Source organism: Lissotriton vulgaris, chromosome 3_1 (genome assembly GCF_964263255.1).
Source record: "Lissotriton vulgaris chromosome 3_1, aLisVul1.2, whole genome shotgun sequence".
NCBI classification, from domain to species: domain Eukaryota; kingdom Metazoa; phylum Chordata; class Amphibia; order Caudata; family Salamandridae; genus Lissotriton; species Lissotriton vulgaris.
The window spans coordinates 1455478687-1455504326 of record NC_141689.1 but is presented as its reverse complement, the minus strand read 5'-3'; the positions used below and the strand labels follow the sequence as shown (position 1 = coordinate 1455504326).

The 25640-nt window shown below is 48.2% G+C and overlaps 1 protein-coding gene across 1 annotated transcript in view; it reads right to left on the bottom strand.

Annotated features, from left to right (window-relative positions):
• The window catches only part of CCSER1 (coiled-coil serine rich protein 1), a 2474954-nt gene that overhangs the window by 1023612 nt on the left and 1425702 nt on the right, over positions 1 to 25640 (bottom strand). The gene's annotated exons all lie outside the window — the stretch shown is intronic.

Here is a 25640-nt window from a genome sequence, read left to right as displayed (position 1 = left end):
GCCATCGCTATCCCTGATGACTATAAGATCACTCGCAAGGACCGCACCGACCACACAGGAGGAGGAATCGCTATCATCCACAAAAAATCCATCCGCATCTCCACCAGTTCCGACGCCAACCTCGCTAACTCCGAACACCTTCACTTCCAGATCCACATCGACCCCAAGACCACACTCAGAGGCACCCTCCTCTACAGACCACCAGGACCCCGCGCAAAATTCAGTGAAGACATCACTGACTTCATCACCCCACACGCGCTCTCCTCCAAAGACTACATCCTTCTGGGAGACCTCAACTTCCACCTCGAAAAGAGCAACGACCACAACACCACCACCCTCTTGGACAACCTCGCCAACCTCGGACTTAAACAACTGGTCACCTCCCCACCCACATCGCAGGTCACACACTCGACCCAATCTTCACCTCCAGCAACCATGTCTCCTTCAACCACACCACGGACCTCCTCTGGACTGACCACAGCTGCGTACACTTCACCTACAACAAGCCGAAACCCATCATCCACCTCCAACCTATTCTACAAAGAAACTGGAACAAAATCACCACAGAGCAGATCTCCACATCACTCCTTCAAACCTCCCCAGCCCCCTCTTCTAACGCCAACGAGGCCGCCTCCAACCTCACCCTTTGGCTATCCAACACCGCCGACACCTTAGCACCACTGAAAATACGTCAACACAAACTTGGCATCAAGAAGGCCTCATGGTTCAACGACGACCTCAAGAAATCCAAGAAACTCTGCCGCTCCCTTGAAAAGACCTGGAAAAAAGACCCATCCACCAACAACAAGGACGCCTTCAAAAACGCCATCCGTACTCACCACCAACGGATCCGGAAAGCCAAGAAAACAGCATTCAAAGATCGACTTGACAACAACGCCCATAACAGCAAGGAACTTTTCAACATCGTCAAGGAATTTTCCAACCCCTCAGCTAACTCCAACGACATCACCCCCTCTCAAACCCTCTGCGATTCCCTAGCCTCTTTTTTCCACAACAAGATTGCTGACATCCACAACAGCTTTGACAACCAAGCCGGAAGCCAACCCACCCTACCATCAACTGACCATCTTCCCCCCGTTAACACCCTTAACGCCTGGAACCCAATCTCCACGGAGGACACCATCCGCCTGATGAATTCCATCCACTCTGGATCCCCCACAGACCCATGCCCTCACCACATCTTCAACAAAGCGGACTCCGTCATAGCACTGCACCTCCGAGACGTCATCAACTGCTCCTTCAACTCCGCTACCTTCCCAGAAGACTGGAAACACGCTGAACTCACCGCCCTTCTGAAAAAACCAACAGCGGACCCCACCGAACTCAAAAACTACCGCCCCATCTCGCTCCTTCCATTCCCGGCCAAAGTCATCGAGAAAGCTGTCAACAACCAGCTCGCCGCCTTCCTCGAAGCCAACAAATCACTCGACCCCTCACAATCTGGCTTCCGAGCAAAACACAGCACTGAGACCGCCCTCATCGCAGCAACAGACGACATTCGAACTCTACTGGACAATGGAGACACAGTCGCCCTCATCCTCCTCGACCTCTCTGCAGCCTTCGACACAGTCTGCCACAGCACCCTTTTACAACGCCTCAAAAACATCGGAATCCAAGGTATGGCACTGGAATGGATCACCTCGTTCCTCACCGGAAGAACCCAGAGAGTCCGCCTCCCACCATTCAAATCCGAGGCCTCCGAAATCATCTGCGGCGTACCACAAGGATCCTCACTCAGCCCCACCCTCTTCAACGTATACATGAGCCCCCTCGCGGCCATCGCCCGCCAACACAACCTCAACATCATCTCTTACGCGGATGACACTCAACTGATCCTATCTCTCACCAAGGACCCCAGCACCGCTAAAACTAACCTACACGAAGGAATGAAAGAAGTCGCCGAATGGATGAAACAAAGCCGTCTGAAACTGAACTCAGACAAAACAGAAGTCCTCATCTTAGGTAAATCCCCCTCTGCATGGGACGACTCCTGGTGGCCGGAAGCCCTCGGAAATGCACCCATCCCGACAGACCACGCACGGAACCTTGGCGTCATCCTGGATTCTTCACTCTCAATGAACAGACAAGTTAGCGCTGTATCCTCTTCCTGCTTTAACATTCTTCGCATGCTCAGAAAAACATTTCGCTGGATCCCCCCCGAAACAAGGAAAACAGTCACCCACGCTCTAGTCACGAGCCGACTGGACTACGGTAACACCCTCTACGCAGGTACCACCGCTAAACTCCAGAAGAAACTACAACGAATCCAAAACGCCTCAGCCAGACTCATATTAGACATCCCACGCAACGAACACATCTCCGGTCACCTTAAAGACCTTCACTGGCTACCCTTCAATAGGAGGATCACCTTCCGACTGCTTACCCACGCACACAAATCACTCTACGACATCGGACCAGAATGCCTCAACTCTCGACTGTCCTTCTACACCCCCTCCCGCCAACTCCGCTCTTCCAGCCAAGCCTTCGCCACTGTACCTCGCATCAACAAGACCACCATGGGAGGCAGATCCTTCTCATACCTGGCTGCCAAAACATGGAACTCACTCCCCGCTTACCTTCGCCTCACCCAGAACCACCTAGCGTTCAGAAAGCAGCTTAAAACGTGGATATTTGACAAATAATCCACCTCCCCTTCCTAAGCGCCTTGAAACCCTCTGGGTATGTAGTGCGCTATATAAATGTTTTGACTTGACTTGACTTGACTAACAGGGCGATAAATTCCAGCGACAGACGGCGATAAATACAAAAGCGCTAAGCGCGCATTGCATTATTTATCGCCGTCCGTTGCTGATAGGCCTCGTCATACCTCTCGGTGGCCTAGGTTTCTCTAGGAGAACACCCTCTGTCCTATGGGCTGACAAAGAAAGGGAATTTACTAAATATGATACCATGCATTTGCTGCAGGCCAAGAATTTGCTAACACATTATTATCTCAAATGATATTCCAGTAGGTCATCCATCTCCCCATATATAGACCAATACTGCATGTATCACTCCAGCATACACAACAGGAACAGCAGCAGTGTAAGATCGGCTGACGCCATTATGAGCCAGGCAGCCGTATCCTTGTGGATATACTGCCCACCCCCGGCTAGAAGTTTTACCACATGTGGGACCACACAAGGTAAAGCCAAAGAGTTAACGCAGACATATTCCACTCTCTTAAGGAAGATGGAAAATGTAAGCGAAAAAGATCCCAGAATTGGGACTTGCTCGCAGTGTTGGACTTGGCAATTCTTAGTCTGGCACCGTATTTCCCATTCTAGGACCAACAACTTGTGATGCCAAATAACTGGGATGGATGGGGATGAGGGGACTAGTGGCCAGAATAGTTAACTCTGGGTGCAGTATTTCCATCTCCAACTACCAGGTATCTCAGAATCAAGGTCTATATGTAACAAAGAGCGATCTAGACCTGACTTGTTTAAAAAAAGGAAAAAGTGGTAGCAACAAAGAGAAGATAGTCGACAAGAGGTATTTATATTTCAAATGGTTCTAATGGGGGTGATTAGAAGCTTATATTTATATTTGAAAAAGGAGCACTCACATTTATTTCAATTTAATCTGCTCATAATGTTTCTCTAGGCGTGCTGCTGAAGCTAGCACAATGTCCCTATGTGCCTGCCACTAACCTATTTTAACTCCAAGTGTTCCCACTTGGCTTCTGCGCACTGTTGCAGAAGCCAGGTGGAAACACTTGGAGTTAAAATAGTTTAGTGATTATAAAGATTCAGCATGAGTTCTATATGAAACTCGTATCACAGTAATTAACTGAAAAACATATTTCTATAGTTGGTGACCACCACACAGTCAAATTTATCAGTCCCCACTTCTTGTTTGTGAAGTATCCAAATCTTTAAATATTTTATTAGGACTCAAAGAAAACACATGCCAGTATTCAGAAAATGGTACACCTCTCTGGCCAAATGGTATGAAGAGAGACTCCTTTTACGATTTTCACATAACAGGTGTTTATTAGCTCCTAAGGATTTAAAGAAGATGAGCGTTGTAAATTGCCTCTTCAAAATTCCACTCACTCAATACCTGACAACGCAGGGGAAAATCACTACTATGCTTATTTTCAAAGATCATGTTGCCTCATATATATACTCATTATAAATGATTGTGCCAATGCCACCTGAGCTTTATTTTTTGCACACAGCTCCCGCATAGGGCATGATTTCTCAAGGTGCTTGTTATGTTATGTTATGTTATGTTATATTGATTTATTATGCGCACAGATACCCCAGCCAAGGGGCGTCCCGGCGCAGAGACAAGGTAGAACATAACACAACAGGAAACTAAAAACATGAAAGCAGCTAAAACAGGAAAGTTTTTAAAGCCCTCCGGAAAGTCAAGAGGTCCTCCATCAGACGAATTTCAACAGGAAGGGAGTTCCATGCTGACGCGGCCTTTACTCTAAACGAGCGGCCACCCATGCGACTAAGCCTAAATCTGGGGACCACCGCAAGGGCCAAACCCTGGGAACGGAGGGTGCGGGTGGGAACATAAAAGGAAAGACAGCTGGATAGGATTTCCGGGCCAATACCTCTCAGAATCTTAAAAGCGAGACACAAGACCTTAAAAAGGATGCGCTTCCTGACAGGGAGCCAATGTAGGGTACGAAGGACAGTTGCCACTGAGCTGAATCTGGGCAGGCCGACAATCGCCCTCGCCGCAGCATTCTGAACCCGCTGCAGACGGGTTAGCTCGGCCTGGTTAGCCCCAGCCAGAAGAGAGCTGGCATAATCCAGGCGGGAGATGATAGTTGCCTGGATCACCAGCTGCCTGGTCGGGGCGTCAAAGAACTTGAGAACAGGTCTCAAGCCCCTTAGGAGACCGAAACAACAGGCCGCAGTTTTTTTAGTATGCCCTACAAAGGAGACGCCCGCATCCAGCCAGACCCCCAGGTTTTTCACCTCAGATACCGGGGTCGGAGTGGGACCCAGCTCAGAGGGCCACCATTGGTCACCCCACAGCTCCACTCCCTTACCGACAACCATCACCTCCGTTTTTGTGGCATTTAGCTGAAGGCAGTTGCCTGTCAACCAGCTAGCCACCGCCTTCAGTCCAGACTGAAACCTGGGGGCCTCAGTCTCCGCATCCCCGCTGAGAGTAACCGCCAGCTGTGTGTCGTCGGCATATGAGACCAAAGTTAGGCCCCACTGCCTAGCGACATCAGCCAGCGGTCTCACGTAAAGATTGAACAACGTGGGACTCAGCGAGGACCCTTGCGGAACCCCCATGGCCAGCGGTTGGAAATTGGACTTGAAGGGAGGGATGGCAACACAGAAGGAGCGGTTATCTAGAAAGGAGTGGAACCATTGCAACACCTGACCGCCAATGCCAGTCTCCTCAAGCCGATGCAGGAGGATGCTGTGGTCTACTGTGTCAAAGGCGGCGCTAAGGTCTAACAATATAAGCGCCACCGTTTGACCAGCATCCAACCTTGCACGGAGATGTTCCACCATCACAAGTAACGCGGTTTCCGTGCTGTGGCCGGCACGGAATCCGTTTTGTGTGGGGTCGAGGGCATTGGTCCGTACAAGATGTTCAGACAGGGCCAAGTTGACATGGGCCTCAGTAATCTTGGCTGGCCAAGGTAGCAACGAAATGGGGCGATAGCTTTCAGGCTTGGCCGGGTCCAGGGAGGGCTTTTTGATAATTGGGGACACCACAGCTTGCTTCCACTTAGCTGGAACTACTCCCGTTTCCAAGGAAAGGTTGACGAGGGAACATATAGCTGCACGTCCCATAAAAGCCTGATCTCGAAAGAGAGCAGGCCTTACTGGATCGGATGGAGATCCAGATTTGACTTGCAACGCAAGTTTATCAAACCCGTCCAAGGTAAGGGGGGGGAAGACAAGCAGAGTAGACTGATGGTGGGTCCCATTGATACTTTCCCGACCGGACCCTATGCTAGGGAATGTCCGATAAATAGCTTGGACTTTCCCCAGAAAATAGGAAGCAAGGGATTCACAGTGGGAAAGAGAGCTTACGGTCGTAGAGGTAGTCCGCTTTGACATAAGATCTTTTACGGCCTTAAAGATGGCTTTCGACGGGTTAGTACTGTTCCGGAATTCCGCGGCATAAAAAGCCGCTCGAGCTCGACAGATAGCCCGATGGTAGAGCTTGACGGACCTGGCGTATGCAGCTTTTAGATCAGCTCCATAGGTTTTCCTCCAGGCCCTCTCAGCCCGTCTACAGGCACCCTTTAGGGCCCGAAGGGCACTATCGTACCAGGGGCTCGACTCTCTGGAGTTGATTTTAGTAGATACAATAGGTATCAGAGAGTCCAAGGCCCTAGTAATCCAGGAACAGAAGAGGTCATACCCCTTTTCTACCTCCGTCAACGGGCCCAGCGGCTCCTCTAATAGAAGACGATGGAAGTCTTCTAACCTAAGCTTCTTCCAGGCCCTCTTCTGAACCCGTCTAGCCGAGGAGATGGAAGGGGTGGCTAAGACCGGGCATAGGATGGACACCAAAAAGTGGTCAGTCCATTCCACCGGCGAGATAGAGGTGATTGTAATCCCCGGCAGATTGGTAAACAGGGGATCCAGAATATGCCCCCCCGAATGGGTAGGCTGGGAGACCATCTGGGGAAGTTGAAAGGCCTCTAGGTCAGAGGAGATGGAGCGCACTGTCAGGCCTGAGAGGGTGTCGAAATGCAGGTTCAAATCGCCCATGATGGAAAAGTTGGCACAGTCTGCGACCAAAGGGCCAACAATGTCGGGGAAAGCATTTCTAAACGCCACATCGCTGCCGGGCGGGCGATAAACGACCATCCCGGACAGCGTAAACTCAGGGCTGACAGAGACCTTGAACAAGGCACTTTCACACCCAGAGATGTTTAGGGCACTCCAGACACAGGAATAGGAGGACCTTACCACTAAAGCTATACCCCCACCTCTAGACAACCTGTTCAAGGTGTACATAGAATAACCGGGTGGGCAGGATAGATTTGTAATAGCGGTATCCGCGTCCTGTAGCCATGTTTCAGTCATGGCAAAGATGTCTGGAGCTTCCTCCTCAATGAGGTCAAAGATGTTCTGATAGTGTTTCAGCGCAGACCTGACATTCAGATTCAGGATCCGCAAGGAGGAAGGAATGTCTGTAATACGGCGGGTCACCGGAGAAGTAGTCCTTGGGAGAGGACTCGGAGAGTAAAGAGCCCACCCATTACAGGGGCAATGGTGCGGGCCTCGCAGTGGATGTACCGATGGAAGGGTACAACAGCGGCTTACCTGACCGATGGCAAACAGGCACTCCCGCGAGTATGTCAGCATGGCGACACTAAGATGGAAAAATAGCCGTTACCCGGAATCCCGCGACGTCCAGCGCGTCCGTAGCGCGGACGGGCGCAGACGGGCAGGACTCTGGCACGACTCCGGCCACGCGAGGACACGCCCGCTGCGCGATCCCGCTGCGTGAGGGGAGGAGCCTTAAAGAGGTGTTCCCAGGCGTCACATGCACATTCAAGCGCTGTCAGCTGGAAAAGCCTCACTCCACTCACCCCACTCCAAGATGTCCGCCAAAAACGAACCAGGCACCCACCCCAGGACCAGACCCGCCAAAACGGCAGTGAAGGGGCAAAATTTATGGTGCAGGTAAGGGGCAATTTAAAAAGGGTCAAAATGACCAAAAACAAACTAAAATTATATTTTACGTTTGTAAAACTAATCTTCAGATAGGCATGCATAGCCTTGCACACAGAAAGAACATTAAATATATGTTGTGAATCAGTAATCCCCAGGCGCAGGAGTCCATTTCAATTCTCCTGTTGGGATGTTTGTTATAGGAAATATCCAGAGCAATCAATGTGGGTGCATTGACCTTCACATGCTGGGATCTTTCCCACATTAACATTTCACAAGAATTTGCCTGTCGAATTTAGATTTTTCACAGCCTGCTGGGCAGAAAATCGGGATTTTATTAAAGACACGGAGGCTAAGATTATGCAATCGCCTTTATTGCGTAGCTCACAGCAGCAACAATGAAAGGTTCTAGAACTATAATAAAGATTCCAAATAGGTATGTAGTCCATTTGCACGCAGTGGTCTTCCTTCTTTGTGCAGCGAACAAGATAACTTTTCCAAATAACTTTAGGAACATTGAAGGAATAATAACAATTTAGATAACTTGAAGCCATAGAACTTGAAGCCAATGCAGCAAACTTCTGGAGAAATTAATCTGCAAAATAGAAACAACAAGAGGATAAGCAAAAAACAGATCCCAGGGTGGGAGCAAAGAGGTGGGATAATCTTAGCCTCCATGTCTTTAATAAAATTAAGATTTTCTGCCCAGCAGGCTGTGAAAAATCTAAATTTTATGGCATGACACGGAGGCCAATATTATGCATAAACAACATTAAAGGACTATTGTGTTTTTCTCATGTAACATTAAAAGAAGGACTCTCTTTTATTAGAGGAAAGTTCCTTAGTCCCGACCTCGTTCCCATAGTTACTTCCTCCATTTTGTCACTAACATTCCCCTTCTGACAGTTAATCTTTCCCTACTCACCTATCTTTCGCTATGGCTTCTGAACCTTCTACTTCTACCATGGAAGATAAATTGGAGGGACTTATTAATAAGGCCCTCGATAAAATGATGGGCTCTTTGGACGATACTATCAATAAAAAATTTGAAGCACTCACCAAACCAGGGTGGCAACAAAAAAGAGCTCAAGGAGACTCTTCCAAGGCTGTAATCACCCAGAGGAAAAGACAGATTATTAATAACCCCCTGATGGTGCCAACAAATCGAGGAGCTCCAACTCTGACCACTTGAACTCACGCTCTGGCGGTGACGATAATGATGCCTCGGGCACACAGGACGGGCAGTCAAAAGGCCCAAACCTTCCTATCCCCATCGACAGCGATGTATCAGAGGTTGAGATAGATCTCTCTTGCTCCTCAGAATTCAACTCTGATGAAGAGAAAGGCGAAATCAGAGAAAATCTAGTTGAGGCATCTGAGGCCTCTGGGTCCAGAATGGGAATACTTGACCCCTTTGGGGAACATATGTTCGACCCACTACTTATTAAACACCCCCTCTCGCCAGAATGGACCCCGTCACAACATATTGGTGAATATCTCTCCTTTTGGCTCCGTAAAGGAATGCCAAAAGATGTCAGGGCTCGCTTGAGATCCGAATGTCCTCGACCCTCCCTTCCTGACAAGATAGCCTTGACCCCTGAATTAGATAGCAAGGTGGTGGCTTTCATTGCCAAGACGGGGAAAGACCCCAGGAGAGGACTAGATAAGGGCCTAAAATCCGGCCAGGACAGGCTGCTAGACATCACGGGTCCACTCACTAAAATGTTCGAGCTGGCGGAAGGGGCGTATGTCTCCGATACTCCCATCGACCCAAGAGACTTACGCCAATGGGCACAAAGGGCGATCTGCCTTCTAGGCAAAGCAAATACCGCACTTTCAAACGAAAGGCGCAAGAGCATACTCTTGAAGATCGACCCGAAATTGACCGAACTTGCCACAAAAGAAGGGGGTGCATCATCTCAAGGTCTTCTCTTCGGGGAAGAGTTCATCAAGGAAATGGCGAAGTATGTGGGAGTTTTTAACTCCATCCAGAAGTCCCAAAAAGACATCAAGAGAGTTTTCAATAACAGAGTTTTTTCACGGGCCGGGAGGATGCGGGTCGATTCCCCGGCCGTGGAAATTCTTCATCAAGACCCTTTGGAGGACGTGGAGGAAGATCCTTTCAGTCCGGATATGGGTACCAGTCATCCTTCTTTCCCCAGAGACAAAGATTCAGAGGAAGAAGCTTCAGAGGCGAAAGGAAAACAAGAAGCTTCTCTACCTGTAAGAACCCCCAAAGACCTTTCAGATACCCCTATAAAGGTGGGCGGGAGACTAGCCCTTTTCTCTGGGAACTGGACTATGGTGAGTCAGGACAGGACCCTTGGGTGCTAGACACCGTGAGGGGATATAAAATAGAGTTTGTCGACTTTCCTGTCCAAAGAAGACTCCCCCAAGAAATACGTTTCTCACAGAAAGACTCCGCTTTAGTATCCCAAGAAGTCAAAGACCTTTTTTTAAAGGGTGCGATCCGGGAAGGAGAAGAGATTGGCTTCGTCAGCAACGTCTTTCTGGTAGAGAAGAAAGACAAAAAAATGAGACCCGTCATAAATCTCAAAGAGTTAAACCAGTGGGTGACCTACCGCCACTTCAAAATGGAGGGAATTCATCTTCTCAGAGATGTATTGAGAAAGGGCGGGTGGCTTACTCGCCTGGACCTCAAAGACGCGTATCTGACAATCCCAATCTGGCCCCCTCACCAGAAATTCCTACAATTTTTCTGGGAGGGCAAACTTTGGCAGTTTTGCAGCCTTCCCTTCGGTCTCTCATAGGCCCCTTGGTGCTTCACCAAGGTTCTTCGTAAGATAGCGGGATGGCTAAGGAACAAAGGGGTCAGACTAATTCTTTATCTCAACGATATCTTGATAATGGCCGAATCCAGAGAGGTCGCTTCTCAACACACTACCCTCGCAATAAACCTTCTGGAACACCTAGGCTTTGTGATAAACACAAATAAATCCTCTACGTCTCCAACCCAAGTCACTCAATTCTTGGGCTTCTCAGTAGATACACTCCAAGCGGAATTGAAACTTCCAGGGGACAAAGTCAGGAAACTCAGAAAAGAGTTAAGGAAAGCGCTAAAGATTCGCTCCTTTCCTCTAAAGACCTTGGCAAGGATACTGGGTCTACTGTCCTCAACTATTCAGGCGATTTATCCGGGTCCCCTACACTATCGGGCGCTTCAGAGGCTCAAAGCCAAAGCCCTCAGAATAAATCCATCTTATTCCCAAATGATTTGCCTGGACACGGATTCCAGGAAGGAATTAATTTGGTGGTTGAAGAATGCAGAAGCCTGGAACGGCAGAGCGATCTTCGGTCAAGAACCAGACCTAATCATACACTCGGATGGGAGCCTGGAGGGTTGGGGCGCGATGTGCAGCGAATCCTCAACCGGGGGACTCTGGACCCCACAGGCGAAGGATCTGCATATCAACTGCCTGGAACTACTGGCAGGATTCTTTTCTATCCAGAGCATTACCAAAGATCTGATGAGATGCTCAGTCATGCTTCGCATGGACAACGTATCTGCTGTGAGATACGTGAACAAAATGGGCGGCCCTCATTCCAAGGGCCTCTCGGACCTAGCCAGGAACTTTTGGGCCTACTGCCTCAGCAAGGGCATTTCGGTCGTTGCCGAACATATTCCGGGGTTGAACAATGGGGTAGCAGACTGGTTCTCCAGGAACTATGTAGATTCGAGCAACTGGAGACTAGCCAGGAACATTTTTCTTGTGATCCAATCTGGCTGGGGTCCCTTCGGAATAGACCTTTTTGCGGACCGTCTCAATACTCAGCTGCCCAAATTTTTCAGCTGGAGGCCGGACTCTCTGGCCTTGGGAAAAGACGCCTTTTTTCAGAACTGACTTGGTCTGAGACCCTATGCATTCCCACCTTTTGCCATGCTTCCTCGCCTCCTCGTTTAAGTCCGGAGAAATACAGATTCCCTTGTAGTAATAACTCCTCTTTGGAGATCTCAAGCATGGTTCCCCATTCTGCTGGAAATGAGTGTGAATTTTCTAATCCTCATTCCCGCTTTCGAAGAAGTACTGACAGGACCTCACGGAGAGTACCACCCACTTGTTCTTCAGGGCATCCTGTGTCCGATGGCCTGGAAGATTTCAGGAGACAGTGGCAGATGCCAGGTCTTTCGGAAGGCGCTTTCAAGCTCATGTCAGAATCATGGGCCCCTGGTACCAGAAAAGCCTATAGATTGGCTTGGCGTAAATGGGTTTGCTGGTGCCTTCGACGGGGTTACGATCCCATTTCAGCTAATATAGTTCAAGGTATTAACTTTTTGACAGAAATCTTTGCCTCGGGACTGGCTTATCGGACAGTCAATGTATATAGATCAGCAATTGCTGCAGGTCACTGTTTACTAGATGGTTCCTCGGTGGGCCAGAATCTTCTGACCAAAAAACGTATGAGGAGTATGCGCGTTTTGAATCCTCCTCTTCCAAAATACTCTGCTCTCTGGGACGTGAGAGATGTCCTCAGATTAATTACTTCTTGGGGCGAGAACTCTTCTCTTTCTTTAAGGAAATTGTCTTATACATTAACTGTTTTACCATGTCTTATCTCCTTCAGACGTACTTCAGATGTTAAGGCCCTAGATGTCTCTAGTAGGGCTTTTCAACCAGAGGGAGTTTGCTTTTTCATTAAAAGACAAACTACAACTATGTCAACCTCTGTTTTCTATCCCTTTTTCCCTCATAACGAGATCTTGTGTGTGGTGCAGTGCCTGTTGGAATATGAGAAGAGAACTCTGGGACTGAGGGGTTCTGTAGATCAATTAATCATTTCCCACAGGTTCCCTCATAAGGCAGATTCCTCTCCCACTTTGGCTAGATGGGTTAAAGACGTCATAAAAGAAGCCGGAATTGACGTTTCTATTTTGGGCGCTCACTCTCTTAGAGGAGCTTCAAAAGGAGCTGTCGAATTACGAATTGAAGTCCTCCTGCTCCGTACAGAGGTGGCTCCTCTTCAGTGGCTTTAGGGCTTTGCTCTGTCACCTGTGATGCCATATAATTCACAGACCATCTTCCCACACTTTTGTCATTCAAACACGATTTTCCTGTTTACATGAACATTGCAGTGTGCAGGTCAGTCCCCTGAGCCTCTCCACCCAGAGCCTGGTGGCAGGAGGAGAAGCAGGAGGCGGAAGGGGCTGAGCAACCATCCAGATGCGGAGTTGTTTTAAGGCACAGCACTCTGTAGATAGATGTCTGGATTGCACATGTGTGGGGCATTGTTCAGCTACAATCTTCTAACCCAGGCACAAACTTTTTTTTAACCGCATCGCTGTGGCAGCTTTTCCCGCTGTGTGCGGCTATTTTCAAAAAGCCGGGTTACATGACGAGCTCAAATCGTCATCAGCATACGAGCGCCATAGTTGATGACGAGCTGAGCTCGTCATCAGCATCGAAGGGGTTAACAGACATACTGAGCATGCCTCAGGCAGGACAGTATGTCTGCTTTGATGTCTCTGTCATGGCACACATCAGTGCATCCCTAAGGCTAATGAGAAGTCACACAGAGCAGCAGGGCCAAGATCCCCAGCTTTGTCCCAGCTTCTGATAGGGCTGTGCTCCCAGTCCTATTAAGAAGCTAGGAGAGGGCTTGAAGTGAGGCTTCCTCTAAAATCTGGCCCTACTGGCCAGACTGGCGCCTCATTAGGAATCATGGCTTGTTGGTTTCCAATATACTGTGCTGGATTCCAGGGTTGCTGCCGCCATGGAGCCTCTGACTTGCCAGCAAAGGAAGGAAGGTAAGTACAAAAAATAGGTGTGTGTTGTTTCTCTGTGCATGTGTAAGTTAAATGTGCCTCTGAGTGATTGAGAGAGAATCAACATGAGTTTAGGTGTCTATTACTTTAGTGTGTCAGAGAGTGCCAATGAGAGTGACAGAGTGAGAATCAATGAGTGAGTGAGATTGAGTAAGTGAAGGCGAGAGAGAGGGAGTGAGTAAACCAGTGAGGGTGAGTTTGAATGAATGAGTGAGGGGGAGATTGTGAGAGGTAGTGGTAGTGTGTCAGGCGTGCCTCTAATAGCGCAGCAGGTGCAACTAGAGGCCCCGGTGGAACAGCACCTGCTGCACCATTAAAGGAGGACACCTGTACCCTAAGAGTTAAAATTGGAGTCTCTGTACACCAGCAGTTGTGAGTGATGGTCAGTGATTGTGAGTGTGTGTATGAGTATTTGTAAGTGAGAAACAGTGAGTGTGAGTAAATGGCTATATTTATGTGTGAGGGCACCAAAGGTAAAATTTGAAACCGAGGAGGAGAACCTGTGGCAAGTATTATGCCCCACTACTTTAAGAGATTAGTAGCTGCCACGGGTTCCAGAACATTTAAAATCACAATCTGGCTAATAACTCCTATTCCCAGCCAAACCTGGATTATGATAGCACTCCTACTGAGAGCCTGGTATCTGACAAGTATTTCTTAAGCAGAACCATTTTGTAAATAAGGATATTCAATTTTTGAGATGGTTCATAGAGTTTGACCAGTGACCCTTCCAGATTGGTATCAAAGGAAATCCAGATGGAGAATGCTCTCCAATGCCATGCCATTCAGCAGTGGCTAGCAGTATACAAATACAGAATAACACAATGTAAATTGTCGAAAAAATTACGATTTTCATGAGAAACCCAAAGTGAAAAAACTTTATAACGTTTTGAAATTTGCATTTTTAAAACGTAAACGTTTGCAAAGAAAGCCTTAAAAATGTGCACCTTTTCTACTCTATACTTCCAGCCCTTTTGCCCCTGGTGTATTTGTTAAGGTTAATGCAACGTGAAACAATAAATCCTGAAAGCAAAGCCTCACACGTCATCCAGGGGTCAACTTCGATAAGAGACACAATTTGTTGGTATACCTCTCTAGAAATATATTTTTGCACCTGTTGCTGGTGGTATTCTAAATTCACGAATATGATCTATTTACTTTTTTAAAGACGGATAAATAAGGGAGAAGATTCAACGAACCCTGGCATTTTTGTTTTTGTGCCAGACCTCCAAACATGCAACAGAAACATTGTTTGGCTTCTGTTCACCTCTTGAAGGGCATTGCCTTTGATTGGCTGGAAGATCAATTTGAGCAGAGCTCCAAGTTTATATAAGAGGTTCGCCCTGGAATGCCCAAACAACATTTCCAAGCAACACAGTTTGAAAAAGGGCTCATTAACATGTCTTACCAAGGGCAGGCGTTCAAATTATGCTCTTCAATTAGAGAGATGGCGGCTTCTCTTTGTAAGACTAGCACAAATGAATATGTAAAGTGAAGTTCATCATGACATGCTTGCTCTACCTGCAGGAGATCTTGGTAGAATGCAGACCTTTGTCACCTGTGCATAGAGTTTACAGAACCCTGTTGAATTTCTGTAAGAGATGACAGAATTGCTGACAGAGGACTATTGAGAGGGCAAAGCTGTCATAACAAAGTCAAGGCTCGAATAAGTTCAATAGCAGCACACTCTTTGCATAGAAGAAAAAGCTCCACCTTCAGAAATAAGGTTTGGGAGTGGAACCAAACAAGGGGGAGGGGCCACATTGTATTTTAAACCCCAAACAAATGCCACTCCACGTGATGGTCCCTTAGCGTCAACTGAGGCACCCTTGCACCATGGTGCACAGGATTCCTGCGTTGCAGGCAGGATTGTTTTGTGCAGGGAGAGATACCTTTCTACACAAAAACAATCCTTGGTGGCATATTCCAGAATGCAGCACACATGGAAAGAGGAAGAATTAAGGAAAAATAAAGATATTTATTCATTTATTGTAAATCTGGGATTGCGTCGAAATACATGGATGGATTATTTAGACTTGATTGTATGGAAATTCCATACTTGAGACAGACCTCATTCAGGGACCGCAGGTCAGGCAAGGGCCACTAGACAGCAACCATCAGGGATGGGGTTGTCTGCCACTAGTATCCTGGGGCCTGTCCGACTATTACTGCAAAGTAGGCCAAGTACACCCCTTTCTGAACTTGACTCCAAGGGTAGAAAAGGCAAGGCAGTTATGGCCATCTCAGGGAGATAGTGTAGGGTGCCCAAGCTCAGCACTTGACAGCCAACATACAGACACAGTAATATCAATCTACAGCCCAGTGCTTGTCTAAATACTTCGCAATCCAATCTAGTCCACATGGTGATGACAATGGAAACATATGATTCTTCCTTGCAGCACTATACCAGTCAAGTTCCTTGGTGCTAATGTCCCACCTGGCCCTCGTGAGACCCCATTGTTAGCTGGTGCCTCACCAGTCGTCACTTCAAAGCAGGGTTCATGCACAGCATCAAACAACTACTCAGAAGTTAAATGAACACTTAGTTCAAGGACTGTTTGCATTTTTACTTCTGGTGATGGAAAGGGCATGCAATAGTTATTTCATCACTCAATAAGAGTGGATCCGACAGCCCCATCCCACTCCTGCAGGAAGGGGCCGCAGCAAGTAAAGATAGACCCAATAGATCCTAGGTAGGTTAGGTGCAGATAGTGATTCTGTTTACGTGAACGTCCAGTTTAGTCTCACAGTGAAGTGGCCCTGGCGGCTGAATACAGGTGCCGGCCTGTCACAGAAGGCAATTTGTGAGATCTTCACTCTTAATATCAAAAGTAGTTTGAGGACGATTATATAAAATTCAGAGACCAGTGTCCGTCTAAGATACTGGATCACTGTAATATTTTGATTCTAAATTATTAATTCTGTCATGAACAAAACAAGAATAGATTGACATGTGAATTATCATTTTACATAGTCATTTGCCACCTATTCAGGGCCTAATTGACAGCTCATCAAAATAAGGGTGTGAGGCCACAATGGCGGCTAAGTAGCAGCTCACTCACGCTGATCTGCCACCTGGGACCTCTTCACTGTTCGCTGCCCCGCCTGCATTCAGGGAGCCCACAGCCTTGGGGTGAGGTGTGGTGGGTTCCGGGCAGATGGCAGACCCAGATGAAGCAACCGCATAGGCACAGGGGAATGAGGCAGCAGGGTGTTCTGGGGTGAGATTTCAACATGGCGGCTTCCGCCAGAAGCTCACACTGAAGGAGCTGCTCCATACCCCGATGGCCTCGGACACCGCCAACGAGCCTGAACCATGCTATGCAGTTGCCATGGTGCATCAAAGGATGAGTAGATGCTGCTGCAATGCTGCAATTCAATCGTGTCTTCAATTGTATCTTCTGCAGATGACACACAACTTGTTGTATCTGTAACGGAGGGCCCTAAGTCCAATTACAGGCAATTGGTACCATGCATGGAAAAAGTGGCCAGAATGACGGCCAGATGCAGCTTAAAGCTGAATGGCGATAAAACTGAACTAATGTTCTTGGTAAATAATCCTGTGCCCCGGGCAACATTCAGCTGGCCACAAGAACTCAGTACTCATTCCATTCCAAAAGGATGAATACAAATCTGGGGATGTGGCTAGATCACGATCTGTCTATGGAAATACAAGCTAGGAAACTGGCAGCCTCCTGCTTTGGGATGCTCTGCATGCTTTGCAAGATCCTCGCCCTTATTCTGGAACAGACTCGGAGAACTGTGGTACAGGCCTTGGAAGTCTCTAGATTGAACTACAGTAACTCCCTCTATCTGGGCTTTCCTAAATAAGTGGTGAACAGACTGCAGATTGTCCAAATTGCTGCAGCTAGGATACTCTGAGGAATACCCAGATAAGAATCAGCAAAGGCCTACCTGAAACAGCTACACTGGCTTCCCATCCAAGCTTCGATCAAATTCAAATCCCTGTGTCTGGCTCACAAAGTGATGAACATCAAAGGCCTGCCCTGCTTAGAACACTCACTATCCCATAGGTGCCAGATAGGTCCTTTAGATCTTCTTCAGACCTTCTAATGAAGACGTCTAGGATAAAAAGGTCCAGATGGGGAGGAAGATGTTTTTTGCATCTGGTCTTGAAGCTTTTGAACTCCTTGCCCAAGGAAATGAGACTGCTAAGAGATTAACTCAGCTTCAGAAAAAAAATAAAGACTTGGCTTTTCCCATGATGATCTATTTACCCTTTGCACAACACCTCCTTCTCTGCAGCACTGGGAAGCCCTTGGGCAGACATGCGCTTTATAATTACCATAAACATAAACATTTCTAGCAGGAACTATGTCAGCACAGTTCTGTGGCACTGCTGCCTGAGCATGCATGGAGAGGCCGACACCATGGATCCTTGGGCCCATGTAGTTGACCAAGGGAGGAGGAGCATTGTGGCACTTGCAGGACCGAAGGTAGGAGACATTTGCGGCTCCACATGAAAGTGGCAGCTACATCACCCTGGTCCTGATTTAGTTTCAGGGGAAAGGTTAGAGGGTTCTCCTCCTGGGTATTATTAACTTTTGTTATGTGTTAGGACGAGGCTGTTCTCAAGGTATTGGACCCTGTATACTTCAATATGTAACTGGATCAAAGTATGTGAGTGCCTTCTCCTCTGTTTCTCAGTAATCATAAGAAAAGAGTGCATCACAATTTCAAGTGATAATTTTTTAATACTTTGTTTGCTGACACTTATTGGAGATGTTACAGGGTACAGTTTGAGACTTTCAACATTTATCTACATGACCCTGGCCCTCCCTGCAAATCCCTCCTTTCCCGCGATTGCTCCCTGCAGCTCGATGGTGACAAACCAACAGCGCTGGACTAGCATACCAGCAGATGAATCCCACCTCAGGCCGTCCTGATGGACTGTGAAGTGGGTGATGTGTCCCCCCAAGTTGCTCCGCTGCAAGAGAGCCACTGTATTGAGCACTGCAGGAAACACCTGCACCCCTTGAGTACTACAAGTCTCCCTGGTGTCCGAGTCCTGTACTTTTACACAGAGAGCCTCACAAGAGATGGCTTCCCCCATAGTGACCCATAGGCCAAAGAAAGTCACCACTCCTAAGGACATGCTGACCAAAACCCTTACTAAAAAACTTGATTTTCCGCAGGAGGCCACCGCTGGAGAGGAGATAAGCCTAGAGGCACAGCAGAGAATGAGCCACTCACTTACTCCTTCATGGAATCACCAGTTTTCCACCCTCAGGTGAGACATAGCGGCTCTCCGGAGTGATGTAGCTGCAGACATTAAAGATCTCAGGAAGGAAGTGGTGGAGCTTGGGCAGTGAGTTGTGAATTTGGAAAGCGGCAACAACTCAAAATTTACAAAATGCTGGGCCTCTGTGCTCACTTCCTGGCCCAAGAATTCCTGGAGCTGACAAGCCCCTAGTTTTTACAAATACCACGTCTTACATGAGGCCAGGAGCAGCAGAATGTACTGACAATAGTCTGACTGTATGGGGTTGACATTCCCAGACACATAATCCAGTACACCTGGAACTTTGGAGCTGAATAAACACCTACAATAGACTACTGGAACCCATGGATATACCCCTTCTCAATCGCCCCATTTTCCCCTTGCTTCCTGCCCCCCTTTTCGCCCACAACTGTTTGCACCATTTCTCTATGTTCTTCGAGTTTTGGTTCTTTACCCCCTCACTGGCCTTTTGTAGGCAGGTGAGATCTGGTGTACTTGCAAAATAAATAAAAACCTGATTTGAACTATAAAATATTTACCAAACTATTTCACATCACCATAGGTAAATAGTGATAAGTAACATGTTACAGAGGGGCTGATCATCTGCATTACAATGCGTGTAGTTGGTGGCATCAGGTGAAGGAAACATCCAATGCTTTCCAACGGGCTCAAGGAACTGGTCAGTGCATTGGAAACCCTTTTTATAATACCTTAATGACGGTGACACCGCCGTCGGGATTATGATGTTGGTTTCTGGCAGACATGTTGGCCTTTCTGACATGGAAAGGCTGTCAGAAAATGCCCCCTTCCCTCCTGGCCCTCAGCTCTGGGGCCCGAAATGCACCTATTGTGGCGTCCTCAGTATCCCTGCACCGTGCAGTGCCTGCCACACGGTGCAGGGATGATTGAAAACATACATTTTTCAATGGAAGGTTGTGCTGCGGGCCTTTATGCCCGCTGCACAAGCTTCCATTGAAAAATGTATGTTTCTGACCGATGTCGGGCAGTTCCCAATTCTCAACGGTGCCAGATAATAAGCCCCATCGTTTGTGCAATTCAATCCAAAACATGGAAAGAACGCCAAACAAGGTAAAATTACATAAATGAAAGGTGGAACAAAGAAAAAGAGGAATATGATGTGATACAGAAACCGAATAACTTTTACTTTCTTCATGTCAATTCTCCTAAATCTGTGCACAACATGTTAAAGTTAGCAAAACAATAAAAGAAAATATGAGAAAAAAAATCCTACAGAATAAAAGTTTAGTAGGTGTAATGTGCAGTAATAGCAATAGAGGAAAAACGTTAGTGTGCTATTTAAGCAGCAGGTTCCCTTCAAGTGACTCATTTAAAACACCTTGTAGTAAAGCAATTATAATTAAGTTGAATCTAAACAATGTAAAGATCCATACTATTAATTAATAACAAACAGGAATTAGGAACAAAGATTCAGGAATATATTTTAATATATGGTGCCCTTAAGGTATGCAGTGTTCCAACAATAAAACAAATTGAATTACATACTTTTTTTTTATTTTTATTTTTTATTTATAACGTTTATTTTGAAATTATTTGGGTTACATATCAATACAGTACATGAATCAAGCCGGATGGTAATGCCCATTTCAACTTTCAGATTAAGCTAACAGTAGCAACAAACATACCCTACTCCCCATTCCCTTCCTCCACCGGTACCCCCCCCCCCCCTAGAGTTCAGCTGAGAGAAGAGCTAGACCGGCTGAGATGTCCATAATTGAGCCAGGCACCAGAGTCCAAAATTGCATTTGCCATCCCGTGTCCTGTTGCTGGAGACAGCGTAATTCGCATGATCAACCCCATATGGCCTCCCACATTTCTCACTCATCTGCGCATCCCCAATACGTCCACATGAATCACTCATCAGTGTCCCTGTCGCGATCGCATTCCAGATTCATTCCTTATCTACAGCCTCCTCGCCATCATTCCCATTGCAATCATCCACTTGCTGCCCCAGTAAGTAGGTCACCAGGGGTCCCCATATGTCTTTGGGCCGGGATTTCAGTGGCAATTGTTCAGCATACGCTTGGAGGTGTTCCTGCCATGTTGACATATTGTGTATCCATGCCTTGAATTTAGGGGCCCTACCCCTCCCCCATCTGCATGCTATCTGTCGCCGGGCCAGGAGTATACCCATCACCAGGAATTTGCGGTGTGGTGTGTCCACATCAGTGACCAATCCCAGCCATCCCAGCCATATCTTCCCGGCCATCGAAAGTAGTAGCCGGAGCCAAGCAGTAATGTTATCCGTCACCTTAGTCATAGCACGCCCGTAGTTCGTCCTCATGAATGCCTCCTTATCTCGGGTCACATAGATGCCCAGGTATTTTAAAGTCATCAGCCTCCCATTGCAACGGGTAGTCAAGTGGTTGCGGGAGCGTGCAGTCAGTAAGGGGGAATACTGCAGACTTGCCCCAATTAATTTGAACCCCAGCTATGGCACCGAATTTGGTGATTTCCCGCAAGACGGGGTTGAGGTTGTCCTGTGGTTTATGTATGTATAGTGTGATGTCGTCCGCGTAAGGGACACCAGCACTTGCCTAGAGGGGTAGATAAGGCCCCTGTGGTTGTGATGCTGTCTCAGTTTGGCTGCGAGTGGCTCTATTGCGATAGCAAATAAAAGCGGGGACAGGGGGCATCCCTGCCTCGTCCCCCTGGAGACAGGGAATGTCATTGATCTGGCCCCATTTAACAGTACTCTGGCACATGGCTCTGTATGCAGCAATTTGACCCAGCAGAAAAAGGCCTCTGGCATCCCCATATAGGACAGTGTCCCAATGACATATTCCCACTCAACAGAGTCGAACGCTTTGGTGGCATCTAGGAAGACTGCCACCGCAGCGCTATTAGGGTCTATATCCTGAACTACGGCAAGGAGCGTCCGAAGGTTATGAGCTGTGGCCCGGTGTGGAACGAACCCTGCCTGGTCGGGCAGTACCAGTCGTTCCAGGAGAAGGTTCAACCGCGTGGCTAATACTTAGGCCAGTATTTTAGTGTCACTATTAAGCAGTGAGAGGGGTAGGTATGAGTCGCTAAAGTCTGGGGGCTTGCCAGGCTTAAGCAGCAACATGATTTGAGCTTCCTCCATGGTGGTCGGTAGGCAACCTTCTTCTAGGGCCTCATAGAACACTGCTTTCAGAATGGGCGCCAGCGTGGCTACATATGTCTTATAAAAATCAAGGGATATCTTATCTGACCGTAGGACCTTTCCGGACCACATGGACATGATAGCGTCTTTGATTTCACCAACCTCTAAGTCCAGCGCCAGGAATTTGCGCTGTGTGTCACCCAGCCACGCCAAGGCTACATCCTCAAAGTAACCCTCGAGGTGTAATGGGTTCCTTCTCTGCGATGTGTATAATTCTTCATAATAGGCCGTCATTATATCCATTTGCTCCGGGAGAGTGCTCCGCTGCGTTCCCAGTTCATCCCGCAACGCAGTGATATAGTTGTTGAATCTGGGGGTTCTCACTGCGCCTGCAAGTGACCGCCCTGGTCTGTCCCCCTCACCATATTTCCGAGCGACAGTATGCTTTCCTCTGAACTTACACTCTCTCTCCGCCGTAGTCATATAATCAGTCATTTTGTCTCGCAACTGGGCCTTAAGTTCTCCCCGCTCGTCCCCTTCCTGAATTTGTTGCTCTAGGTCCCGTAATTCGGTCTCCAATTTGTTTAGGTCACGGCGGATATCTCTCAATACGCCCCCGCCTTTGGCTATGCACCACTCCCGAACGGTCATCTTAAACGCTTCCCATACTGTTGTTAGGCTGGCCACTGAGTTCATATTTCTGGGGAAGAAGTCAGTAATTTCCTGCTCTATCTCCGTTCGGAATACAGCATCTTGCAGGTGCAAAGGGTTAAGCCTACAGTTCAGATAGGGGGAAAGCACTACTGGGGGTTTCACTCTAACCTGCACTGGGGAGTGATCAGAGAACGTTCTGGCCAGATGTATTGCCCTGCTGACCCAGTGCGCAGCACCCTTCGTTACAAGGACATAATCTAATCTGGCACATGTATTATGTACCGCCGAATAATGTGTCCCCTCCTGCCGTGTGGGGTGCAAGTAGCGCCAAGTGTCCAATAGGTTATCTGATGTTACGATGTCGCGCAGTGTGCGCTGGGCGATGGTGTAGTGCACAGCTGTAGCATGTGAGCGAGCAATTCTGGGTTCTATGACAGTATTAAAGTCCCCTCCCCAGAAGACGTACCGTTGCCCTAGCGTGTGTAGTTTACCTCGGAGCGTAAGCATATGGTGCACCTCGTCTGTGTTAGGCCCATAGTAATTTGCAAACACCACATCATGTGAGTGCAACCTGCCCCATATCATGCAGTACCTGCCATCTGGGTCCGTCTCAGTCCCACCTTCAAAGAATTTCAACCCGCGTTTAATGAGTATGGCCACTCCCCTAGCGTAGCTGGAGTAGGACGCAAAGCAACTATGGGAGGCCCAACGTGATGCGAATCTGGGCGTGCCTCCCCGTGAAATGTGAGTTTCTTGTAACATCACAACCTGTGCATGGTGGTGCTCCAAATACCCGAGTAGCTGCCTACGTTTCCTGGGGTCATTCAATCCCCTAACATTCCATGAGACTATTTGAAGGTCAGCGTCAGCAGATTTCGTCTCAGTCATAGCTATCACTCAAGCACATCCTGATGCTTCTCGGTCTCGCACAGTCAACATCTGGTCTCTCAGCATACTTCCTCCCCCGAAACACCTTCCTCCCAACAGCCCTCTCCCACCCACACCTGCATCCCCAACTCGCCTGGAATAAACTGTTGAAATCAGACAGGAATCAATGTAGGTTAAATTGTAGGTTTAATCTCCAGCACAGCATTTACAACTTCTCTGCTTCAGGTCCTGATAAGAACTGCCCTTCAGCCTTCAACACCTTCTAGAATCCAGAATCATATTAGAATCATAACATGGTGTGGAGGCAAGCATCTGAAGAGCCTCATGATGTCATGCAAGCAGATATAAATAAATATATAGGAGACAAGATACAGAATGTAACATAAACATCCCACCCTACACGCCCACCCTCATCTGAAGATGTCATCCGAACTCACATCAAATCAATGCTAAACAAGCAGGAAAAGAAGTCTAGGGGGAATGCCCTCCATTGGGGACCACTAGGGGCCACCATAATGCCTGCTCAGCCTCCTTTCTCACCCATCGGCAACCCCCTGGATCACAGGGGTTGGTCTGACGGGACAGAGGCGAGCGTCCGGGCGGCGAGTCAAGTGCACTTAGTAGGTACAACAGTCCTGTTTCACCTTATAGTGTAGCGTCCGTGAAGGCATGTTTGACTAGGTTTTGAGGCAGCTTATCCTGTGGGAATCTCCCCTGATTCCCTATCTCCAGTAGTGGCAAACTCAACTGTAAGTGTCTTCCTATGGCCTCACCACATGGGTTCTGCCATCAACATATCCCAGCATTTTCCCTCGCTGGGGATGGCAAGCTAAAGAGGTGTAGGAGTAAACAACAAGGTTCGCATGGAAGTTTGTGCAGCATCGCCCTGCAGAGCGTCCATAAAGAGACATCACAGCGATGCCACTGATCTTAGCTCCTCGTGCGTGTCTTTGGTATTAACCCGGCTTCGATGATGGCGAGAGGGAGCGCGAGCGTCCACGTGCAGCCTCCTCCCGGGAAGATGATCTCCTATCTCTCTTTAGGTATTCCTCCAACTGCTGAGGCGTGTTGAAAATGTGCGGTGTTCCTTTATGGTGGACCCGTAACCTCGCAGGGTAAAGCATAGCATATTGAATGCCTTGGGATTGTAGTTTTTTCTTCACATTCATGTACTTGCGCCGGGCCTATTGTACATTCTGGGTGAAGTCAGGATAGAATGACAGGGTGGTGTTTTCATACCGCACCTCACCTTTTTCTCTTGCCAGCTTTAACATCGTGTCTCAAATTTCATAATCACCGGACGCGGTGGGGCTCCTGGGGGAGGACGCTTCGCCAGCGACCTATGGGCCCGCTCTATGACCATGTGCGCGGAGAAGGAGTCTTTCCCGAACAGTTCAGTTAGTAGACGCTCCATGAAATCTTCTAGCCGCCCAGTATTGGTGGATTTTGCCAGGCCTAGCATTCGAACGTTATTTCTTCTGGAGCTGCCTTCCAACTCCTCATTCTTTTCAGCAATAATCTTTAGGAGCTTGTTCATTTGTAGCATGTGTTGTCGACTGGTGCCCGCTTCGTCTTCCAGTTCAGACACCCAGTGTTCCGTTTCTTTTAGCCGCTTCTCATGCTTATTGAGTTTCGTTACTACTGCCTCCAATCTGTTACTCATGGCATCCATCATGGCATCTATGGAGGCTAGACTTTGTTGCATACCCACTAGGAGAGCTTTCCATCCTTCATCCCCGGCCTCAGGTGGGTCATCGTTCCTCCGGTCCTTGGAAGGGGTGCTGGGCGGTTTACGTGCGTCAAACGTAAGTTTGGCCTGCCGTGGTTCCGTCCTACCCATGACGGTCTAATGGCCGTGGTCTGCGTCTGACGGGTGTCTGCTGCAAAGGGAGTTAATCAGAGTGCTTACAGTTCTGAACTTCGCAGGCGTCTCGCACTCCCGTGGCCTCTTGAGCCGCACCTCACCTCCCTCCAGCCGGCAGGTCCCGGCTTTAGGCGATAGTCGATAGTTCAATACTTAGGGGGATGCAGCAGGCTGTGTCTGCAACCAGGCAGGCAGGAGTGCATGGGCTGCTCCGGGAGTGTTGTGAGTTGTCGCCCTTTCCCGCTGCTGACTGTGCGCGCTTGCCTCTAATGGCGGTGGTTGGCCCGCCCTGGTGTGTCGGCCTCTGCGCGATTCCTCTGGGATTACCGACGTGTGTGGAGATCAGCAGTTGTGATGAGTGGGCCCAGAGATGGGGGAGCGCCATCTGAGCAGTTTTGCTCCTGATGCTGAGGAGATTGTGGCCACGCTGTTTAATGTGCCTGTCCCCA